Raw genomic sequence first — 24,529 nt, 5'->3', positions numbered from 1 at the left:
GGGTCTGCTGGCCTGTCTTCAGGTGGGCAGGGGCAGGATCTGACCTGGACAATAAGGAGTGGGCTCCCCTGCCCCTGAGGCAGAAGGACAATAAGGCATCCCAACAGGAAGCACAAACCCTGGCCTGTGGGCCAGTAAGGAGGTACTATTTCTTGTCACCTGGAAATGGAAGTCATCTTACTTCTGGTCAGACTTTCACTTCTGGTGGGTTCTCTGGATAGTACTTGGCAAATAGGAATATGAAACATCCACTTAAATTTGAACTTTGGAAAAGCAAATGGTACTTTTTCAGTATACATTTGACCTAAATACTGGAGAGCATACTTATACTAAAACATTTGGATTTATCCTAAATTTAAATAAATTTGAGCATCTTTTATTTTATCAGCAGTTCTGTCCCCCTTGTAGCCTTCCCTCTGGATAAGCCTGGTCCCAGGTGAAAGTTCATTCAAGCTACTCACTCTTAAGCAGAAATCTGCTTAGTTCTGATTCTCCTGTAGTTTTTGGTGAAAAGGCAAAGACCCTAGACTATATCTGCTGAATAATGCCTCTGGGGTGGGGCCCCAGTACGCATTTTCTCAAGTTGTCATATAAGTGATTTAAATACATATTTCTATTAATTATCTATGCTTCTGGACAAATTACCCTAAAAATTGAAGCTAAAAACCACCATGGGTGAGAAATTTACTGATTTAGCTTTATGATTCTGACTCATGGACTTCCATGATGCTGCAATCAAGGTGTTAGTTTAGGCCGAAGTCATCTCAAGACTTCACTGGCACTAGAGAATCTGCTTCCAAGCTCACTCCTATGGACCCTGACAGGTCTCAGGTACTTGCTAGTTATGGCTGGAAACATCTGTTTCTTGCCACAGGAGCCTCTCTATAGGGATGGCATCTGGCTTTCCCAGAGTTAGGAATGAGGGGGAATAGGGTGAGGAAGTAGGACCAAGTTCATAAAAGTGAACCATCAACACAAATCCACCTAAGAAAGGAGGGAAGAGAATTATAAAAGTAAGAATAATACAGAGAGACAAAACTCATAAAATGCCATTGTAGAGACTGCCTACCTCTTCACTTTCTTTTGAGAATTATTACTACAGATCAGTCCTCAACACATCGCAACCAAGACCACATTTTGAAAATTAGACTTAAAAGTCTTTATTCACTTATTTTTCCTGCTTTCATCCCTCCCCCTGATCTACCCTTTTGGTGATCTGAAGCAAAAAAAATGGAAACTAAAAAGAAATAAAGAAGAAAAACAACTCAAAATGACAATCTTAGTAGAATAGCTAAATGTTAAAAATGTTCACATATATTATTTGAATACAAATCTCATGCATATATAGCTCTGTTCTCCTAAAAATATCTAATTATTCAATGTGGTCTTTGGAGAATCTCCCATGAAATATTAGAAATATATGAGCAGGCTGACCAATTAGGTGTTTGGTCATCTTCATAAGAAGGAGTCAAGAAGAGATCATGTAAGGGTAAAGCATCTGCTTAGTGTGCATGAGACCCTGGCTTCAATTAACACTGCTGCTGCAAAAAAAATAAATAAATAAAATAAAATAAAATAAAAGAGATAACATTAGCTATTGTGCTCCTACCTGGAAACTGAGTGGATCCACTTTGTGATGCAGTGAAGAGGGCATGAGCTTTGAGCTGGAATCTAACCAATATGTGACTTTAGCTATCATCTCATTTAGAAAATAGGGATCATAAATCTGCTGTAGTGAAACTTAAATGTAATGATGCATATGGAAATGCCTTATAAACCAAGAAGTGTCACTCCTGGAATGAAAGGTGGAACCAAAAACATCACTGGCTTTGTACTTTCACAACCAAGTCTGACATTTGCTCTTTCAATGTTTTAAGTAGGCAGATTCCGATGACTTCCTGGAAAAGTGAACATAGCCCACAGAAGCCATATGGCACATATCTAATTTCCTTCCTTCTTTCCTTGTGCCCCCCCATCTTCCTTCCTTCATATATTTTTTTGTTGTGGTGGTGTAGGGGATTGAACCTAGGGCCTCTTTTATGTGATAGGCAGTTTGTATACATCAGCAATACCACAAACACTTGAATAATATATTATGCTACAATGTGACAACAGTTGCAACAATTTTCAGCTTTATTCTAATCTGTGTGTGTGTGTGTGTGTGTGTGTGTGTGCACGCACGCACGCATGCACACACATGTAGGCTCACACTGGGGAAGTAACTTGTTATTGCTAAGCAAGCACCTTACCACTGAGATACATCCTAGCCCTTTAATATTCATTTTAATTTGCAACCCCAAACGGATCTACGTTGTTCCCTAGAAAATGCTCAGCTCCCGAAAAGGACAGTCATCTTTATTGTATCCTCGGTGACAAGTTTTACAGGAAATCTGTGCAAAGTTCTGATGAGAAAGACATGATTCATTTTTCACAGTTCTGATGGTATGACTCCCTCCTCTATCAGAAAGAACTGAACCTTCCTAGCAGTGCTTCTTCCCTAACTCTCTTCCACTCCCATTCTTCAATGTTTGGGAGGCATTCTGTTGGGTAAAAAAGGCAGTGATCTATAAATTGTTAAAAGTGTTCATCCCCTCTTTCTTTTTTCTTCCAGCTTTACCAATTCTGGTCAAGCCTGCCCAGTTATATAAACCCAAATTCATATTCAAAACCGACAATATTGTTTCGAACTGACTGCTTTTCTTTGAGGTGGTCAATTATCAAGAAGGGCTGTAATCTGCTTTTGGTCCTTCTGCCTCCTCCATTCACACCTGTGCCCTGGCTGTGAGTCTGAGGCATCCTTCAAAGACACAGGACTGATTGTGATGCAAAGGAATGATGACCTGACTCTGTCTCTTCTGTTCCCTGCACAGATAAGTGATTTTGGACCTCTTTGTGTCTCAATAGGGAGAATGTTATCTGGCTATCCTATGGCATAGGGGTGGTGGTTTTAAAGATCAAATCAGATAGGATTAATATAAATAAAAGACCTTTTAAAATCTTAGCATGCTATATAAATATGAGGTGGTTAGTTTATTAGAATTCTACCTTTGATGTGCTTCAGATATCTGGCCAGCTGAGCACTTAAAGTATTTTTATTTGCATTGGTTACTAGATGAGAATTTCTACTCATTGATCTTAGAAAACTTACCCAATAATTATAATAATATCAATACTTACACATGTGTTGCCTCACACTCTCTGTTTTGTAGTTTCAACACCTAAGAGGTTGATTTTTGCCCTAGTTCTTAATTGGTGGTGATGTGCCACAGACTAGATTCTAAGGTGTGCCTTTCCTGAACATTAAAGATGGTAATATTTTCTCTTATAGAGAACTTACTTTTTGATTTTATATCATTTCTAGATATTTCATTGCTAGATTTGACGTGTTTTTAAAATCTATTTTCGAAATGAGCAGTTTTACCTCAATGACATTGAGTTTTTTAAAAAATTAGTAGTACTTAACCTAACCTTAGACAAGTACAATTAAAGAGAAGATTATAAACACATTTTTCCTGATTTGCTAAGTTGAATGCAACTTGCAATTAATATATAACTAAAACATTAAAACCATGTCAAAAGAAATGACAAAAGACAAAAATGTTCACCTACAACCTTAGTAGTCTGATATCAACAAGTGAATAGACTGAAAATGAAACAAATTGTTTGGATATCAGCATTTTCCTTCTGAAGAAGAAAGGATGAAAGAGCTGTGTTCAAAGATTCAGCTTCATCCCACAGCTCTTTTCATCTTTCCAGGGCACTTAGGGATTAGTGGGTAGGGTCAGCACCTTGCATAAGATCTTGCAACAAATTATTGATGAAGCTGAGCAAAAAACATGGTGGTGTTGAACCCAAGTGCCTACATATTTGTCAAACATTATTTTGGATGTTTCCGGGAGGATGTAAACTCATATAGACATACAACTTTTAGACTCAGACAGGATCCTTAATTATTTTAAGTACACTGGCTGGTGAAGTGACTGTAAGGAGAAGTTTGTGGTTCTGCCCTACCAGGAGCCAAAAGGCTGGGCTGAGTTCCCTTCCTACCAAGTACAGGCTGGGAGATGTGGAATGAGCCGCTGAACTTTTCTCATCTGAAAAACTGAAAGCACTTTAAAAATACTACTGTGTAATGTTTGGTATTATTTTACTTACTGTATTTCCTAAGTTAATAGTAATAGCTAAAGCGGGTGTGGTGGCATCTCCCTGTAATCCCAGGGACTTGGGAGCCTGAGGCAGGAGGATCACAAATTTAAGGCCAGCCTCAGCAATTTAGGAAGGTCCTATCTCAAAATTAAAAAATAATAAAAAATGGCTGAGGATATAGTTCAGTAATAGATTGCCCCTGGGTTCAATACCACACACATACAAAATAAGAGCTAACATCTATCCAATTACTCCCATTAGGTGAGTAGTATGTCCTTATTATACAAATGAAGGAACTGGAGCATAGAAAAGTTAACCATTGGCTTAGGTCATGCGGCTAGGATGTAGCAGAGCCAGGCTCTACAACTAAGTCTATCAGAACAAAGAAATGATTAGCTCTTTGACCATGGGGAGTTATGTAACTGCTTTAAATGGTGATATTCTTGTATGTACCATGGGATACCCATCTACCTCCTAGGCCTATCGTGAGAATTCAGGGATGACATTTGGGGCAGAATCTAGCACAGTGACTGGTGTGTGCTCTGAATGTGATAAGAATTTCTATTACAGGCACCTGTATGGATTGCCTCCTCTCAAAATATATATGTTGAAATAATACCCTCTAATGTGATGGCATTATGAGGTGAGCCTTGGGAAGGTGATTAGATCATGAGGGTAGAGCCCTCATGAATGCCCTTGTCAAAATGCACAAGAGCTTTCTTTCTTTGCTCTCTGCCATGTGAGGACAAAACAAGAAGAGAATCATCTGCATATTGGAAGAGAGCCCTCACCAGCCACCAGATCTGCTGGCACCTTGATCTTGGATGTCCCAGCCTCCAAACTGTGAGATACAAATGTCTAGTGCATAAACTACCTAGTCTGGGTATATTTGTTACAGTAGTTCAGGCTAAGACAATAGCTCATGTCCCAAATCACCAGACCCTTTACACAATCCAATTATATGCTAACAGGGGAAGCCACCTTATTTGCTGGAAATCAATGGCTAATCTGCCATATTTATCAAAATCTTAAGAAATTTTATACTTAGCCAGACTCATGGCATACTTTCAGTGACTTGGGATGCTGAGGCAAGAGGATTGCAAGTTATTGCAAGAGGATTGCAATTATCGAGGCCAGACTCGGTAATTTAGTGAGCCCCTCAGCAATTTAGAGGGACTCTCTCTAAAAATAATAAAGAACTAAGGATACAACTCTTTGGTTCAATCCCTAGAACCAGACAAAAAACAAACAAAGAATATATAATGAAAAATCTAAGCTATTCTATAACTTGATTTTTGATAAATCAAAGATTCCTCAACATGCACCACCACAGTTTGCACAGGTGAGGGTGGGGAGATAAGGAAAATGGTGAGATTCTTCAAGGAGCATAAATTGGAGGCAATGGTAGTATACATGGGATTAGCAGGAAGTCTGTGAGAGAGCCTTCCAGGGGTCTGTCTGATACACCAATTTCCTGTAGAAGGAAAAGGACTAAAGATAGAGGATGGTGATGCCATTATTAAAATAAGGATGTGAAGCAAAAGAGTTAAATTTTGGAGAAATCGTGCTCAGAAATGGACATACTACTGGTTGACCAAACTGAAGAAGGTGCCAGACAGGGAGCTGAGGAGAAGAGGCCAGAGCTTGAGAAAGGAGTCTGAGTCAGAGGTCTACACAGGGTGTGTCTATAATAAGCTTGTAGTTAAAATCAAGAAAACTGAAGATCTATGAAGGAGAGTGTGTAGAGGTGAGTGGTCATAGGACAGGGATTGTGAGATATGGCAACAGAGAAAAAAAGATGAATTAAAGATGATGACAACTGAGAAAGGAAAAACAGATGGCTGGGCAGAGGGGAAAACCCAAATCTCCTTAAGTCACCAGGAGGGGCATTCCAGCCCCCAAAAGGAAATAAAGAATGAGAGTCCCCATGTTCAACACTAATATTTCCAGTGAGTGTTGGTTCTGTATTCCTCATACTCTCCACATTCCTTCTCACAAGTGAATTTAGAAACTAAGTTTAATGTATCACCATTAATGTTAAAGATTTACTGCTTTCTGAAAACCAGGGACTTCCTTCCTGAACTAGGTTGTATTAATTTGAGACCAGAGCTTCTTATCATTAGTAACAACACATTTGGGAGGAGGTCTTCTCTCATTTTTATAGAATAAGGGACAGGTATTCAGTTGCACAAAGATGGCACTACTGCATATAACCCACTTGGAGACAGACATACCAAATATGAACCTGGCATATGAAAGGCAGGTTGGAAATATCAATGTATGAAATACAAATGAAGCTGTATGACTATTCACATATTTAAGAATTGTTGTTTCTAAGGCCAAAGCAGAAAACATTTCAATATTTCACATTTATTCATTCTCTTTTTTTTCAATTATTCCTGAAATTCTGGTATTTCCCTGGCCTTATCATGGATGTTCAATCCATCTGTACATTTGAGGTGATTTATAAGACTTCATCTTTCAATATCTACCCATTACTCCCTCAAACCTAGTTATTATATGACGATTTCACATATCTAATCAGGTTTGCAGTGTGTGGTTGCTCAGGCTGGTTACTGCAAAGAGCACCATTGAGAGGGGATGTCATTCACACAGGAGACATTGTTACTGTTTTGAAGTTAAAGCAAAAAAATTCAAGTTATAACTGTTGACTCCAAAGTTGTATGATTGTGTACATAACAATTTTCTGGCAGAAGGCAATAAAATCTGTAGTTCTCATAAACTTACCACATTACAACATGAAGTTTTAAGGAAAAGAGTCTCTTTATGATGTGTACCAAGGTGCTATGTGGACTGAAGAGCCTTGACTCCATCAGGATGCTCTATGGACACCTATCTGACTTGCAACATCTTAGTCTAGCTCTATGATAGTTCCTGAAACCATCCCTTCCCCTCAATTCCTACTGCTACTGCCTGAGTGCAGACTCCACTTTCCCTGTCTCTTTTCTGGCCATGGTTAATGCTTCCTTCCTGATCTTTTTATGACATATCTAATCCTATCTAGTCCACCCTTCCTACTGTCAGAATGATTTTTCTACAATAATTTGACCAGGTGACTTCTCTGCTTAAAGTATTTAAATACTTTCTTATTGCTTACAGAATTCAATTTACACTTCTACATATGACATATAGGTGTTCCATATTCTTCCCCTGCCCTCGTGCCTACCTATGAGTTACTTCCTCCACAATGATCCAACCACACAGAAACCAAGTTTGATATGCTTGCACTACTTGTCTATAACATTTCACAGGTTGTCCCATGAGTTTCAATTTATCCTTCAAAAATATCAGCACAAGTCTCCTCCATGAACTCTTCCCTTACCATTCAAGTAAAATTGACCATACTTCCTTTGCACTGCCACTATAACTGATTTATATCTTTATTATTACAATTATCCCAAAATCACAATGATTTTTTCCTATGTCTCTCTTATTATGGGTGAATGGACAGTTTAAGAATATGAGATACATCTTATTGATTTATTTGTCCCTAATATCCAAGAGAGTGATGTGTATCCCTGATACTTAGCATAGAGCCTGTTGATTGAATTGAATGGAAAAAAAAAAGCATTGAGTTTCAGAGAAGCCATAGAGGGAGGCTTTGATAATGAGATAAGGGAAAAGAACCATATTGTGGATTTTATATAAGTTGTTCTAGACTATACATAGGACCTTAGCTTTGAGTTAAATCTGGAGAAAATGCAACAACAATGAACTACATTTCATTTGCTGTTTGTTCATTTATGTAAGTATTCTGAAAGGTCTCCAGAAACTTCTCTGCTAAGTTCTGCCCTCTGAAGCCTCCAAAAGTCTGCCACACTAGGCTCTTCATGTTTTCACAAGTGGACTACTTCTCTTTTTTGGTACATTCTGCTGTGAACTACCAAACCAGTAATGTCCTAAACATTATTGATGTCAAACAGGATTTTTTTTTAATGAGAGTAACCTCTTGATTCTTTCCCCCTGTGACTGCTTACTCTCTTCTGTGACAATGGTGGAGTCTAAAAGATAAAATAAAGAAATCTGGGTGAGCTGGACCTAGTGGTACATAATTGTAATTCTAGCTATTAGGGAGGATGAGACAGGAGGATTGCAAGTTCCCGGCCAGTCTCAGCAACTTAGTGAGATTGTATCTCAAAATAAAAAATAAAAAGCCTGGGGGAAAAACTCAGTGGTAGAGCAACCCTGGGTTTAATCCCCAGTATGTCCCCGACCAACAAAATAAATAAACAAATAAATAAATCTGAGTGAGATATAAAAGTAAACCACAGGCACACTGCTATTAACTTGGAACTCTTTCTTTTTGACAACTGAAGATTATGTTTTCCTGGATCATGTTATGTGCCGCTTACTTAGGACAGTGTCTTGAGTATCCCTCCAGCTTGCAAGAGTTTACCAGTCTGAAGTCTCAGAATGAAACAGTTGGGAGATTGCCTCCTTCCCTACCTTTGTTCCCATACATTACCTAGCTTAACTATAGTCACAATGCTAGTCAGTAGGTACCATTCTCACTTTACAGAAAGGAGAGCATTCAAAGAGTTTAAATAGCCTAAGGTAATACAGCTAGATTAGGTAGTAATCAAGTGAGCTGCTTTCTTTAGAGAAAAATAGACTATTCAAGCTTGGGTACATAAAGGGAAGGTGATCATATCTAGAACTTAAATTGAACTATCTTCCAGAGTTAACTGGGAATTCTGTTCCTACCAGCTATACAACACCTCTCCATTTTGCTCCTGTTCCTTGGAATCCCAGGTTAGCAACCAGACACTTATTTTATAAGGGCAAGAATAAATAGACTGAATATGTGTATCTAGTACATACCTAAAAATAAAAAGCAAATTCTGAACAATTAAAAAAAATCCTGTAACAAAATTTAGAAATATGATAGCTATTTTACAAGAACATCATTATACTTACATCAATAAATGTCACTGAAATCCAAAAACATTCTCTGGTTAAACATTTATTACTTGTGAGAATGTTCAACTTGTTTGTCCTGTTTGTAAGTTTCTAGATATCAGTCCTGTGTTCTATTGCAGGAGATTATTCTTTACACTCATTCTGAATGCTAAGTGTAAAGCTTCTCATTTAAGCTTTGGATAAATCATGCTATTCTTATTTAGATCACTTTAATATGAAACTGTTCTATACATGCAGTACAAACAGATTTTCAGAACACATTATTTTGGGGTGGGGGAGGTTAACTGGTCTTTAACCCAGGGGCACTTTACCATTGAGCTATATCCCTAACCCTTTTTTATTTTTTGAGATGGGTTCACTAAGTTGCTGAAGCTGGCTTTGAACTTGCCATCTTCCTGCCTCAGCCTTCTGAGCCAGTGGGATTATAGTGTGCACCACTGCACCCAGTTCAGAACACATTCTTTAAAAGAACAAGATCGAGTATTGAATGGTAGATATACAGTATTGTTGGTACTTTAACTATAACTCTGACAATGATTTATCTAAGCAATAATGAGCCAATATATGGGCCTGGAATTTAAGTAGATTAACAAATGAGTTAACCTTCGAAAAATTACTGAAGATTTCAAAGTACTTGGGCTGGGGTTGAAGCTCAGCAGTAGAGCATTCGCCTAGCATGTACGAGGCACTGGGTTTGATCCTCAGAACCACATTAAAAATAAATAAATAAAAATAAAGATTAAAAAAAGAAAGTACTGACCCATCAAGAGTTTAATCAACTGCCAGGGGTAGCTCAATAGAACTAATAACCTGAAAGAAATTTGTTAACTACTCATTTATGTCTTGAGCTGTATCTAGCAATGTTTTCATCCTTGTGAATATTAAAAAAAAAGGTGAATTGATTCTTTATCAAAAGAAGTTAATAGATGTAATAAGATTTTTTAAAATTAAGACCAGCTGTTTAGTATTCACAATGATCTTTTCTATCAGTAGATAATAAAAAGGCTTGAAAGTTTAATATGTAGTAGAGCATATGTGTTACTTAACACTGCAGAGCAATTTAAGTTTTCTCATGTTGTCTGTTGATAGGTAGCTCGAGGAATTAGTTAAGACTTTGCATCCTATTGCATACTTATTACACACACAGTAAAAGACCATTCATCCGAAAGCAACTGCTATGAAGCTCCTTTATAATTAATAGATCTAAACTCTGAAAATATTGTTATATAGACCTTAGAAATATGACCTTCTGCTGTACTTTAATTATATGCTACCTAACTGCTCTCAGGTTTAACAGGGATAAGAACTAGAAGGCAGAATTGGCTAAGGGTTGGGGTCAATAGAATGTTAATATTGAAGCTCCAGCCAGCACACCCCGACTCCCTATTTAAAGAAGGTAATTTCTTTCTTTCTTTTTTTTTTAAATATTTATTCTTAAGTTTCAGGTGGACACAATATCTTTATTTTACATTATGTGGTGCTGAGGATTGAACCCAGTGCCTCGTGCATGCTAGGCAAGCACTCTACCACTGAGCCACAACCCCAGCCCCTAAAGAAGGTAATTTCTTTGGTCCTTGGCTTTTGAATGCTCATGGCACTTGCTTCAAAATTGTAAAAAAAATTAAGGGTAAACAATGATTTATTTCTACCATATTTTCCTCTTTCTAAAACTGCATACTTGTTCAAATAACTGTATGGTGGAACAGTGTTCTCAATCTTCCTTTATCCCAGTTGCCTCTCCTAACAGAAAGGAATGTTTACATGCATCCTATATTCTGAAAAAGATGCCCATATTTCACACTGCAACAAATAAAATCAATTGGCATTTTCCAAATTCTCCCTGTAATTGTACCCCTACTCTACTTACTGTGTGCTAAGTATCTTCATGGACTACATGTATTAAACTAATTTAACCCCCATGGCATTGCATGATATAGATACTATTATGATCCTCAACTTACACATGAGGAAAATAAGGCACAGAGAGTTTAAGTAAGTTTCCCTAGCTAACACAGCTAGTAAATGTTAGAACTGGGATTCAAATCCAGATAATCTGGTCTTAGGGCCTACCCTCTGCCATGCAGTTTTCAGAATGAATATGAGAAAAAGATTATCATGCAGATAACTCAATATAGCATATTTTAAATCTATTATTTGCAAACTATCATATCTTGCTATTAGTAGTAAATTACTTAAGAGTATCTCACAATTGATGAATACTTCCTAGGTATTTACAGAACTCCATCAACACATGAGAACTTAAGACAGTGTCTTAACTCTAATCCCTGATAGTTAAACTTAACTATTGGAAATAGTTTGAAAATCTTACTGCTTTTCTATCTAAAATAATGAAAAGTAAAAACATTTCATTTTCCATTGCTTACTTTTCAGTAAGCTTTGTTGGCACATTTTTCCCCCTGTATTTGTATTATGTCTCTATGGTATAAAATCTGGATATTCTACTTTTATAATGTTTGTTATCAAACAAATCAAAAATACTTTCTAATCCCAATGTTTCTTGAGGAGAAAACTCCCAAAAGGCAATTAGCTGACCTAAGATTATAGGATTGTGAGATAACCAAAGACAGGGCTTCAGTCTTTTGATGTAAAAGTGCTACTCTAATGAGAAAGGAACACTGATTTGAAAAACTAATTAAAATTAATTAGAAGTTTCAAGTCCTCAGATGTAAAACCATGTATTATGTAAAAGGTATTTTCAAGGTGAATTTAATTTTTTCAAAGGTTCACTTGAACTAATTTAGCCTCTTAAATGCCTGTATACCTGGGAAGCTGAGGCAGGAGGATCACAAGTTCAAAGCCAGCCTCAGCAACTTAGCAAGGTCCTAAGCAACTTGGTGAGACCCTGTCTATAAATAAAATACAAAACAGGGCTGGGGATGTGGCTCAGTGGTTGAGTGCCCCTGGGTTCAATCCCCAGAACAACAACAACAAAAAAGCATATATCCCTCTTACAGACGATATCAGTAGCAGATAAAATGTTTAATGAATTGTAATTCATGTACCTTTATGAAAGACATTCAAACGTATCAAAATGAAACAAAAATAGAGGCTTGGGTGGTAGCTCAGTTGTAGAGCTAGCATAGCTAGCATAGCTAGCATATGTGAGGCACTGGGTTTGATTCTCAGTACCACTCTAAAAAAATAAATAAAATAAAGGTATTCTGTCCATCTACAACTAAAATAAACACACACAAACACACACACACGCACACGCCAAATATAAGTTTATAAGAAAGTGATCCATGTTATCTTCTGAAAGGAGCTCATAATAGGCTTATTTTTTAAAAAAAACAAATTTAGTTCACCTTAAAAATCTGTGATTAATTCAAAATAGATTCTATGTTTACAACTTCCTTCCTATAAACTGTTAAACACAAAGAGAAGTAATGCCATCTACAGGGAACCTTCAGAACAACAGTTATACTTCTATGACTCTTTAATATCCAAAATCTAAGTTAATATCATATGTAATGTCACTGAACAAGGAAATTTTCAAGAAAAGGGGTAAAAGAATTGAAAAGGTGTGTGATATAAAAAAAATCCCACTAACATTATGGATTATCAATACTTCTTAAAAGTAACCTAACTTCAAATTCACCTAACATGATTCACAGACACTTGGTTAGAAACTGCAGCAGGTTAAGATGCAAAGCTACACAACCTCAAAGGTCTTTAAAGTTACAGCTAGTAGAAAGACTCAAGTCTTTGGAGAATAAACCTGTGACAGTTTTCTTTTTCCAACTGTTGGATCACCCTTTCCTCTTGAGTAGCATCACATTTACCTTCTTGGCTAAATTCTCTAAATTTTTAGGCATTTTAATAGTCCATTTCACTTTCTAAAGCTCATTCCCATTTTTAAGTCTCCTATTTCATAGACAATTATAAATCAAAGTTTTTCCTCTTTATGCAGCATATGCCTACTCTAACCACAGATGATTTCATTTTTATATACTCTCTGCTGTCTTCCCTGGCTAAAAGAGGTTTCCTTATTGCAATGGTTTCATTTAGGGTAAATTTTAAAACTATCTGGAGTCCTTTAGCAACAATACCACACCTCTAACTTCCTTGGATTGGGATGGGGCTTGAGTATGGATTTTGTGGCTTTCAAATTTACAAGTGATCTCTCATGCAACCTGGTTTGAGAAATAATGCCTTACTGTGGATTGTAGCCCTTTCCCTAATTGGCTCCAACAGCACTCTTAAGTGGTTTATGGGTTCCAATGTGCACAGTGGCAACCCCTCTTGCCCTCCTGGCTTGTTCTTGAACTGTTTCCCCAGTCACTAGCTGTGCCTTGAGATGGACAGTTAGCTATATGGTAGCTGACCCCCAGGTAGTGGCATCATACCTCATTCATTTGCTGCAGCTAACCCCCACCCCCAAATTATGCTGTTGTAGAAGCTTTCTAGCTCCCAGCTCATGGATCAATTCTGGATCAATCCTCAGGCTGACAGAGTCCAACTGCTACACAGTGCCCACATCACCCCTCCAATTCTGTCTCCATGCCCTGGAATAAAACAACTGAGTTAATCTGGATAAATCCAAACAGAGGAGAAAATGTTGGTCTTCCCTTGTTACAATCATCTTGAATCTTGAGTATTGCCTCAGGCATCCTTCCTATGGTTTCTGAGTGCAGATACATTGTTTCCTCCCCCACACAATGGAGAATCCAAAGGACTAAACCTCATTTCCAAACACTGTATTCCTCCAAGAGGGAAATTCTCCCAAGGCTTCCATGATAGTTGGTGATAGAGCAAGTTCTTTCAATTGGTAGCCCTCAGTAAGCTCTCTACAGTAAGCTCTCTGCAGTACTCATTGGTACTGACACTAGTGGCTATTTGATCTTGTGGAACTGGCATGTTATGATGCCAATGTTGATATTTCAGAATGGGATAGGGGAAATCCCATTTGATTTTGTTACAAATCACTTTTATTGTCAGTGCCTTAGGTAAATTCCCCAGAAATACAATGAGATGAAAGTATGCAAGTGATTTATTATGCAAGTGATAAGTAAAGGGGTGGTACTAGCAAGGCAGGGAAGGCAAGCAGGGATGATTTCAGCAAATTTGCATAGAAGCTGACTTCAGTCTGATTCACTCAGAAAGTTTTAGACTATAAATAGCACGTTTTTGAGATAAAGGAACTGGGCTTTCATATAGTAAATCTATGGGTACACTTCAGGCCAAAGACTCACAAACACTATAAATTAAAAACCACAGTGAAGAAAGGAGGGCATAAAAATTGGAAGATAAAAAGGGATGTGAGAAATCCAGCTAGACTACCACAGTCAACGTCAAATTTATCTTCACAATTCCATAATATTTTGGAACAAGCCAGAAAGTTGTCATTTGTCCTAAGACCTCACTAATGATAGATAGTGCTATCTGTAACTACCAAAAGCATCACACATTTAGGTTACACGAACTGCCTAGGGGGAAAAAGTGCTCAATGAAATGCTAGGGCAATATGAACAAAGTATTTTGACAAAAAACAAAGCAAACTTTAAAGACTAAAGTAAGCCTGAAAGGAGAGAACTATTTCCTTTGCTTTGATCCTCAAAGTCTCTAAACAGGGCTGTTTTTGCTCTTTCTGGAAGGCAGTCACCTGCTTTAGATGTTTATTTTCTTTAAAGCTATTTCTGAAACATTCACAAAGTCACAGAGTCTCAAAATCAATGTTTATTTTAACACATAAAATGTGACATCTAGCACCAATGCCGGTAAATACCAGAATTTCATCTGGTCACCACTCTGGAACCAGTGTAATGTAAGTCCTTGACTTTCAGTCCATGTGTGCTGAAGATTATCATAACACGAAATAGAAATGACACAGCATAAAAATAATTTGATAGATATGTATACAACTACATTTTTTTGTAGTTATGCAATAATCTTTTACTTTTTCATGTAAACAAGTTAACTTAATACCAGTGTTCTTAAACCAGATTTTCCTGGAAGACAATCACAAAGAAAAATGCATGAGCTATACCAGTGAATAACCCTGGAACTGGGCTTTCCATTCTCACTCCATTTACAAATGAAAAATTTTGTAAAGGTACCTTTTGTTTCCCTAATCTCTTATTTTTTCTTCTTTGTAACTAATTATAATATTGTTCACTATTTAGAGTACTTACATATTTATTTGAAAAGAATAAAACTTTGGTAAATGTAAGTATACAAGACAATAGTTTTGTTTTTTTAAGTAAAAGGACAATTAAGCATTAAAGATACCATATGAAGCAAAAGACAAAACTATTGCCTAATTATGTAAAAGTGAAATATTTAAAATTTACTTATTCCCAAGGCAAACTAATGTTTACTGGTTTGAATTTAGAAAATTATTCGATAGTGATATACTTCTAAAAATTGTATCAGTTTACCTCTAGTTTCCTGAAAATGTGTCAAATCAACCATGTTGCTTCACTATTTACTTTTGGTAGATTTTAGCCTAATCCTAATACCAATTTTTATTTGAGTAACTGATCTCAATATTTCTTTTAAGCAGAACTTAATGCTGAGGCTAAGTAAACCTAAGATGGATTTCAGGCCCACTGAAAGGCAGGCAGTCATTTTTCATATTGCAGGCAGACCATGGTGGTTGTCATCCATATATCAGACCTCTAAGGACATGCTGGAAAAATCTGTAAACACAATCTTCCCATGCTGTATTCACATGCTTCATTCACATCTTTAGCTTACCCAGGTTGTTAGAGGTTTGGGTAAGATGACAAAGTTTCATGACGGCAATTTCTATAAGAAAAAAAAAAAAAAGTTCACCAACTATTTATGGAGTACTTAATACTAAGCAATATGCCCAGCAGTGGCTAAATGAAAGTCAAATAAATAACCAAGTATAATGTTTAGAAAGTTTTAAGCTGACACATGTTAAAGCTGCAAGCAACTAAGGAAAAAAAAAGATATACTGGACATTATCAAAATTCAAAACCTTTTTGCTATAAAAGACATAATACCAAAATAAGAAAGACAACCTGCAGAATAGGAGAGAGTATTTTGCAAATTGAACATCTGATGTTCAGTATCCAAAATGTTCTCTTAGACTTAATGAAAAGACAAATAACTCAATTTGAAAATGGGTCAATGATATCTTGTCAAGTGAGATAAGATATTCAACATCTTTAATCTTTAGTTATTAGGGAAATGAAAATAAAAAACATAAGATCTGCCGGGGGCAGTGGCGCATGCCTGTAATCCCAGCAGCTCAGGAGACAGATAGGAGAACTGCAAGTTCAAAGCCAGCCTCAGCAACAGCGAGGTGGTAAGCAACTCAATGAGACCCTGTCTCTAAATAAAATGCAAAATAGGGTTGTGGATGTGGCTCAGTGACTGAGTGCCCCTGAGTTCAATCCCAAGCACACCCCCCCCACAAACAAACAAACACAAGATCCTATTTCACACCTCCTAAGATGGCTGTAGTTAAAACGATGGACAATGGCTTAGGAATACAGTTTGTCAATTCCTTAAAAAGTTAAACACAGAGTTCCTATATAACCAAGCAATACCACTCCAAGCATATACCTAAGAGATCTGAAAAGATGCTCACACAAAAAAAACTTCTACATAAATGTTCAAAGCAACACCACTCATTACAGCTAAAGACTGAAAAAGTAAAATGCCACCAAATGATGAATGGATGGACAAGATGTACACATTCATACAAATAAATATTTTTTAGACATAAGAGTAAAAGCATGTCACAATATGGATAAACCTTGAAAACACTGTCTGTGTTGAGTAAAAAAGCTAGACGTAAGAGACCATATAATGTGAATAATTCATGACATGAGCACAATAGGCAGATAAATAGAAATAGAGGTTAGTGACTGCCAGGGGCTAGAGACTGGGGAGAAATGAGTGACTGCTAATGGTATGGAGTTTCTTTTGAGAAAGATGAAAACTTTGTTCTGTGAATATATTTATACTGAATTGTATACTTCAAAAAGGTGAATTTCATGATATGGGAATTATTATCAATTAAAAAAAATGAAGCAAGGCATCGTGGCACACTCCTATAATCCAAGCAGCTTAGGAGGCTGGGGCAACAGAAGGATTGTGAGTTCAATGCCAGCCTCAGCAACAGCGATGTGCTAAGCAATTCAGTGAGACCCTGTCTCTACATAAAATACAAAATAGGGCTGGGGATGTGGCTCAGTGGTTGAGTGCCCCTGAGTTCAATCCCTGGTACCAAAAATATATATATATATATATATATATATATATTTAGGAACCCAAAATCTTTATGCCTCAAAAATTTCTACTTGTAAAACTGTATAATGCTTTAGTTAAAACTGAATTCCTTAGCTGGCTGTGATGATGCACGCCTGTAATTCCAGTGACTTGGAAGGCTGAGGCAGGAGGATCACAAGTTTGCAGTCAGCCTGAGCAACTTGATGAGACCATGTCTCAAAAAAAAAAAAAAAAAAAAAGACTAGTAGCTCAGCAACATCTGTCTGGGTTCAATCCCCAGTACCAAAATCAAAAACTGGATACTTTAAGGCATAAAACATTTTAAAATTTTTGTCACATTTATAAAAGGTGCTGGAGTTACAAAATAGATGAGATACAGTTGTACAAGTTAAAAACTGTAGGTGTCACAGATGCAACTTGCATAAAATGTGATTGTTATATCATGTAAAGGAAGCACCAAACAAGGGGAACAAAAATGAATTCTAGGGCTGGGGTTGCGGGTCAGGGGTAGAGTGCTTGCCTTGGATGTGCAAGGCCCTGGGTTCGATCCTCAGCACCACATAAAAATAAATAAATAAAATAAAGGTATTATGTACAACTAAAAAAATGAATTCTATTTAATTAGGTGCATTTTTCTTTATACACAGATCTGTCTATTTTTTTTAAAGAGAGAGTGAGAGAGAGAGAGAATTTTTAAATATTTATTTTTTAGTTCTTGGCGGACACAATATCTTTGTTTGTATGTGGTGCTGAGGATCGAACCCGGGCTGTACATATGCCAGGCAAGCGCGTTACCGCTTGAGCCACATCCTCAGCCCCAGATCTGATTACATTTTACTTTGTTAAAAATAATTTGAATGACTGAAGAAAGTTCACAAAAGTATAAACTGGCATTTTAAAATCTGAGTTAAGAGAAACTGCAATATAAAGAGCTAAGTCACCTGTCTGGGTTAATGCCCAATGCTATAGTCTGAATTAGTGTTTCCAAAGGGCCCATATATTAAAGGAGAAAGTGAAATCTTTCGAGATGAAACCTTATGGGGGAGGTCTTCTGGTCATCGGGGATGTGTTTTCCATAGGACTCTGCCCTTTCCTCTTTCTTTCCTTTTCCTTCCCAGCTATGAGGTGATTGGGCTTTCTCTGTCATGACATACTGCCTTGTCATAAGGCAATGGAGCAAAAGGATTACAGACTAGAAATGTGAGCCAAAAATAAACTTTTCCTCTTTTTAAGTTATTACCTCAGGCATTGTTACATTAACTGCTGCTTACTAACACATCCCATTACAAAGCTATATTAAAAAAAAGCCTGCTGGGCTGGAGGTTTAGTTGAGTGGTAGAGTGCTTCCTTCCACATGCAAGACCCTGACTTCAATCCCCAGCACAGCATGAAAGAAAACAAAAAGCCTGCCTTACTTAGAACAAGAACCAAAGGCAAGACAGATAAGTGATCTTAATCCTGAGTCAATGCCTGAGTTCATTGAAGAGTCATAGCTGTTTTACCACATCAAAATCAAGGCCTTGACCACACACAAGCCCAGAAACAGTGACCAGATGATGAAATATCCTCAGAAGATGAAGAACTGGAAATGTACTGATTTTTTCTTTCTGATGTATATAATATGAATATCTTCACTTCGATACTCTTCATCATGTTTTTCCAAGGGAATTTTTTCAAAATCAAAGTCTAGATGAAGCAGCTATAAATTTAACAGATATACTTTAAACTCAATAATATGAACAGACCTGTGATAAAGAAGGTACAATGGTGGCTATCTTTGTAGGAATACTGATTAGGAAGGGGCACTGTGGAAACCTTCTGAGGTCTTAGAAATGTATATTTTTATGCTGGGTAGTAATTATGTGGCTGAGTGCTTGATATACATGCATTTAACTATGTTTTACCTCAATAAAAATTATTTTAACTATATAAAAAATTAATTAAGAGTCCCAAAAGCTCAGTAACATTCTTCATATTCAGGAAAAACATGAAGGCTGGGGCTGTAGCTCAGTGGCAGAACACTTGCCTAGCATGAGTGAGGAACTGGGTTCAATCCTTAGCACTGATAAAAAAAAAATAAATAAAAATACATCTACATCTATTACTACAAAAAAATAAATTTAAAAAAAATTATCATATATTATCTGAGGCAGTCATATTCTTGTTTTCTCATTAACCAAAGCAGTCCATCAGCAGATAAAAGTTGCAGAGCTATACAGATGTACAAAAAGATTTACTTGTAATGGGATGAATTTTTGCCCATAAAAAGGGCCTGGGTCACCACTGGGGGAAAAAGATTAAAAGATACGTAAGATGTTATGTATTGGGTGCAGTGGGGCATGCCTGTAATCCCAGCGGCTCAGGAGACCAAGACAGGAGGATCTCAAGTTCAAAACCAGCCTCAGCAATGGCGACAGGTTAAGCAGCTCAATGAGACCCTATCTCTAAATAAAATACATAACAGGACTGGGGATGTGGCTCAGTGGTTGAGTGCCCCTGAGTTCAATCCCCTGTACCAAAAATAGCTATGTACTACATTTGCAACTTCCTGTGACTCTTTCTGACTATTAATTAAGTCCCTAAAAACAGGTATGTAGGTCAGAGATTTCATAAAAATGTAGAGAAAAACAGAGAAGTACAAATTTATCACCTCCTCATTTCTATCATGAATTCTCTTTTTTAAAATATTTATTTTTAAGTTTTAGGTGCACACAATATCTTTATTTTACATTTATATGGTGCTGAGGATCTCCAACTCAGTGCCTCATGCATGCTAGGCGAGCACCCTACCACTGAGCCACAACCCCAGCCCCTCTATCATGAATTCTCTAAAAGCACTATATGTATCACTGATATGTTCCCCACAGCCAACAATTAAGAAATATTAAGAACTTTCTCAGAAAAGACAGTGTCACCATTATTATTTTACACGGTTCTGTAGATACAATATCAACTAATTTGATAAAAAATAAAGGATGAGAATAGAAAATGGGGATGGGCTTTGTGGAATAGTGGATTTTAAAGAGTCCCCTACTGGCTGGGTTCATACAAACAGATTGTCCAAATCTCCAAAATTGCCATAAAATACTAGATTAGTCATATATAGCCTCCCTGAAGGGTACTCACTACAAAGATAGATCTTATAGTCCTTACCTCAACATATTTTTTCTCAATTTCTGGATTTTTCCCCATTGTACATTGTTCATAGCAACATATGATACAAGTTTTAGATCCACTGAGATCTTTCAGTGTTTTCAGCAATGGTTCCAAAGAAAAACGTATTTCATGACTTCAAAAATTTTCTATTAAGAGAAGGTTAGGGGAGTAAAAGGATTAATTCCCCTATTATTAATTTTTGAATCAATACAACAAAGTACATGTAGTTAACATTTTCTAATAATGATTGGTAAACTCCTCTTAATAATTAATTATTGGCCTGGGTGGTGGCTCAGTGGTAGAGCACTTGCTTAGCATGAATGAGGCACTGGGTTCAATTCTCAGCACCGCATCAAAATAAATGAATAAAATAAAGTCCATCGACATGTAAAAAATTTTTTAAAAATTAATTATTATACTACAGTTTTCAGAAAAAGAATTCAAGTGACTGTGTTTTGAAGTTCCCATGGAAATAAACGAATAGTGTTGATTTCACTCTTAAAAGTAATTTCACTTACTCTAATTTAATGTAGGATTTAAACAATCAACAATTTTTCCTACAAAAGTAAATCTGAACTTAACTTGAACATGGATTGGCTCAATGCTCATTATTTTAAATATAAATGATACCCACAATGCTATCATAAACCAATATTTAAAGAAAAATATTGCAGTGGCACATGCCTGTAATCCCAGCAGTTTGGGAGATTGAGACAAAAGGATCCTGGGTTCAAAGCCAGGCTCAGCAATAGCAAGGCGCTAAGCAACTCAATGAGACCCTGTCTCTAAATAAAATACAAAATAGGGCTGGGAATATGGCTTAGTTGGTCATGTGCCCCTGAGTTCAATCCCTAGTTCCAAAAAAAGAAAAGAAAAAAGAAAAATATTTGATCTAGTAAATCTTGCCACAAAACCATGAATTTTTTAAAAAATTCAACTTAATTCTCCTGGTGAAACATTTCATTGGGAACAACTAAGGGCAGAGGTGGGAGGCTAAGGGGTGATTTTAGGGCTGGAGATGTAGCTCAGTAGTAGAGCACTCACATGTGTAAGGCCCTGGATTTGATCTACAGCCCCCCTAATGTCTGCCATCCCCAAAAAAGTTTTTTTTTTAAAAGGTTATCATAGCTTTTCATAACAGATCCAAGTGGTAAAATCCTTTAAAACTTTTGAAGAAGCCTCTAATAAAATGCATATAACACTCTTCTAAACATGATTTGCAGGTATATATGAATGTATATACATAGTCTCTTGTGACTTTTGTTTTATTTTTGCTACAACCATCTATCATCCATAGACAAATATCCTGAATTCAGAGATGTTAAAATGTGAAGAAATGTAGTTTCAGAATACAAAAAACAGTTAATCGATTAGAGAGATTTCACTCACTGAACATTTACCTCCTCGTAGTATATGCAGTCAGCCATCAGTATGTAGTCTGGTGGAGAAGGAAAGTCTTCTATTTCTTCCCCCCTTCAAAATGGCAAACAAGTATTTTAAACTGTTAATAATTTAAAATACTCTTGCTTTATAAGCAAGAGCCAATAAGCTCATTTCGTATTATCATGGCTTTAACGAGATACAATTTAAAACAAACTATGAATTGGTATTTTAAAACAAGCTGAAAGGCCATACAAACCATTTCAGTACCTTGGCTTTAACAGAACCAGTGACAAGATGTTTGTTCATATTAATATTCATCTTCAGCAAGTCTTGCAATTCCTCAAGATCGGTGACCACAACATCTGCCCTATAAAATAACGTTGATTGAGGGGTAAGCACAGGGTGGGTAACTGGCAATATGAGTTTCAAAGCAAAGCGATGTCCCCTCCCTTCAATTCTTACCCGAGGGTAGCAGCCATGAGTCCCACCGCCCAGGTGCCTGAGCCCAACTCCAGCACCGACCGCCGGCTCAACACATGGGCCCCGTCTCCAGAAAACCCCGGCGTTTCCAAGTATTTAGAGAGCACAATGGCAGAGTCCCAAACAACGCAACCCACACCACCGGAGTCATACCGCTGCAGTTGTAGTCCCATCCCGCTTCTCCAGAACTCTCACAAAGCTCCGCAGGGGATCCTCCACCACCGACTCCACAGCAGCCGCCATCTCTGCCGGCTAAAGGGTGCCGCTCGCTTAGTGACGACTCATCTGTGCGCCGCTCACAGGCCAAGCCTTGAGAGGGGCCCGCGCCTCCTAGTGGCGGACTTGGCACCTCGCGCGTGCGCAAGTCAACAAAGCCCAGAAGGCTGCAGCACCTTGGGTGTAACCCAGCACTAACCGCCCTCTTCCATTCCTTCTCCTGTAAAATGCGCCTGGTTTGAGGAACAGCTAGTTTAAGTCACTTTCCCAGATAAAACTAATATAATCCGATCTGTGAAAAAACAAAGCAAACACTGGAGCATTTTTACATGGTTAGAGATTGACTCATACTGTAGTTACCTTAAATCCAGGCAGCTTACCAAAGGTGTCTATTATCTTTCTCAGGAAGTTTCCAAGTGTGCTCCTACTTTTTCCGTATGAATGCATAAAAAGGATTGCTGGAAACTTGCAGCTTGCATTTACCAGTTAAATTTTTTTTTAATCCCTCTAAAATTTACATCATATAAATTATTTGGGATTATGTAGTTTTAAGTTGCATGAAATAACTCAATGTGTGTATACATATATCTACAGTACTCTAATATCCCCTTGTTCTTTACAATGAAAACACATTTCTTAAAAAGTCTTTTAAAAATTAAGACTGAGGTGATTTAATTAATCTTGTTAAGAACTCTGATACAAAGCACAGTAAAAGGCCACAGACCAGTAAATAAAGAATGTGGCTTTTGGCTACTTTACACCCACTGCTACAGCCTATCACATAACATACTTTTCATCACTTTGAGCGAAGGTATCCAAATGGCAAATAAAAGTTTTACTCGCTTCTGATTAAAAAGTTTAATAAAGCATTAAGTATTTGCTGGTTTAAATATTACCAATCTAAAAAAATATTTTTAAAAAATTTCAGTTAACACAAGATTTATAGAGAAAGTCACTAGGTTTTGAAGGCAAGGCAGTTGGTTCCTATGCCATAAGAACTTTTCCTCTGAACATATGAATTAGTAAAGTAGCAGATTGTATTATAGACCTCAAGTCATTTAAATGTATATAGGTTATTAACATTATCTTTAAATATACAATATAAACAAAACTGTACATACATGGCATATTAACTTTGTGTTCCAAAGCAATAGGCAACTTTTTGCAAAAACAAAAGGCACATCTGAATGAGATACATGCCCTTTGTTTCCTCTATAATTGGGTTATGTATTCTTTGTTTACATTTTGACAAAATAATATACACAGTGCACTCTATTATTTTCATTACACATTTCATTTTTGTCTTCAGCAGCAAATACTGGCATTTAAGACATGGCATTAAAGAATTTAAGAACAGTGGGTGTTATTCACAATTCTCCTAGATGTAAAAACTACAAGTAAAAACCTTCCAGAAGATGGTCAAAGAGATTTAAAAATCAGTAACACCATACACCTCTATATTTGTGTAAATTCATTACCTTAAAAAAAAGGCCTCTATTACTCAAATTTGAAAAATTCCACAAAAACACTATCCCCTTTCAGTGCAAACAAAGTCACTTTAAACCATATTTTAGCAGAGTCTACAGTGCAAATATAAACTCATTATACTGGCCTTTTGGCAGCACTGAGGATCCAAGACAAGGCAATGCAACTGATCACCTGAGGTTATTGGTAAAGGACTTTTGTATTTTATCTTTCCAATTCTTAAAAGCTTATTTGATCAGTAGCATTTCTGAAGAGCATTATTTGTAAAAACAAAAAACAAAAACCAAAAAAACTAAAATACTATGCCTTTTTGAATAAATTTTTTTTAAAAAAAAGCTTTACAAATATTATTCCAGTGTCAATGACTACATATGGCTAAGGTCATTGAGGAGTTTCTGCATTTTCTACCATAGACAGTCTGTACAATGGGGGATGTGAAAACTCTCACTTGTAAGTCTTTGGTGGAAGTTTTGGTAGGTGAGGGCTTGAATTCTGCCTT

At 36.9% G+C, this 24,529-nt stretch overlaps 1 pseudogene across 1 annotated transcript in view; it reads right to left on the bottom strand.

Moving 5' to 3' along the window:
- LOC144373823 (protein N-lysine methyltransferase METTL21D-like) overlaps nucleotides 1–22,824 on the bottom strand; it is a 51,485-nt pseudogene extending 28,661 nt beyond the window's left edge. The window contains exons 1-5 of the transcript XR_013433370.1: nucleotides 22,312–22,824; nucleotides 22,106–22,216; nucleotides 21,856–21,939; nucleotides 20,464–20,599; nucleotides 15,805–15,855 (exon numbers count right to left, since the gene is read on the bottom strand). The product of XR_013433370.1 is annotated as a protein N-lysine methyltransferase METTL21D-like (transcript). The remainder of the gene's footprint in view (nucleotides 1–15,804; nucleotides 15,856–20,463; nucleotides 20,600–21,855; nucleotides 21,940–22,105; nucleotides 22,217–22,311) is intronic.
- Nucleotides 22,825–24,529: the final 1,705 nt, after the last annotated feature.

Source organism: Ictidomys tridecemlineatus, unplaced genomic scaffold, assembly GCF_052094955.1.
Source record: "Ictidomys tridecemlineatus isolate mIctTri1 unplaced genomic scaffold, mIctTri1.hap1 Scaffold_50, whole genome shotgun sequence".
NCBI classification, from domain to species: Eukaryota; Metazoa; Chordata; class Mammalia; order Rodentia; family Sciuridae; genus Ictidomys; species Ictidomys tridecemlineatus.
The sequence above is the reverse complement of the archived record's forward strand: the minus strand, read 5'-3'. Positions and strand labels throughout refer to the sequence as shown.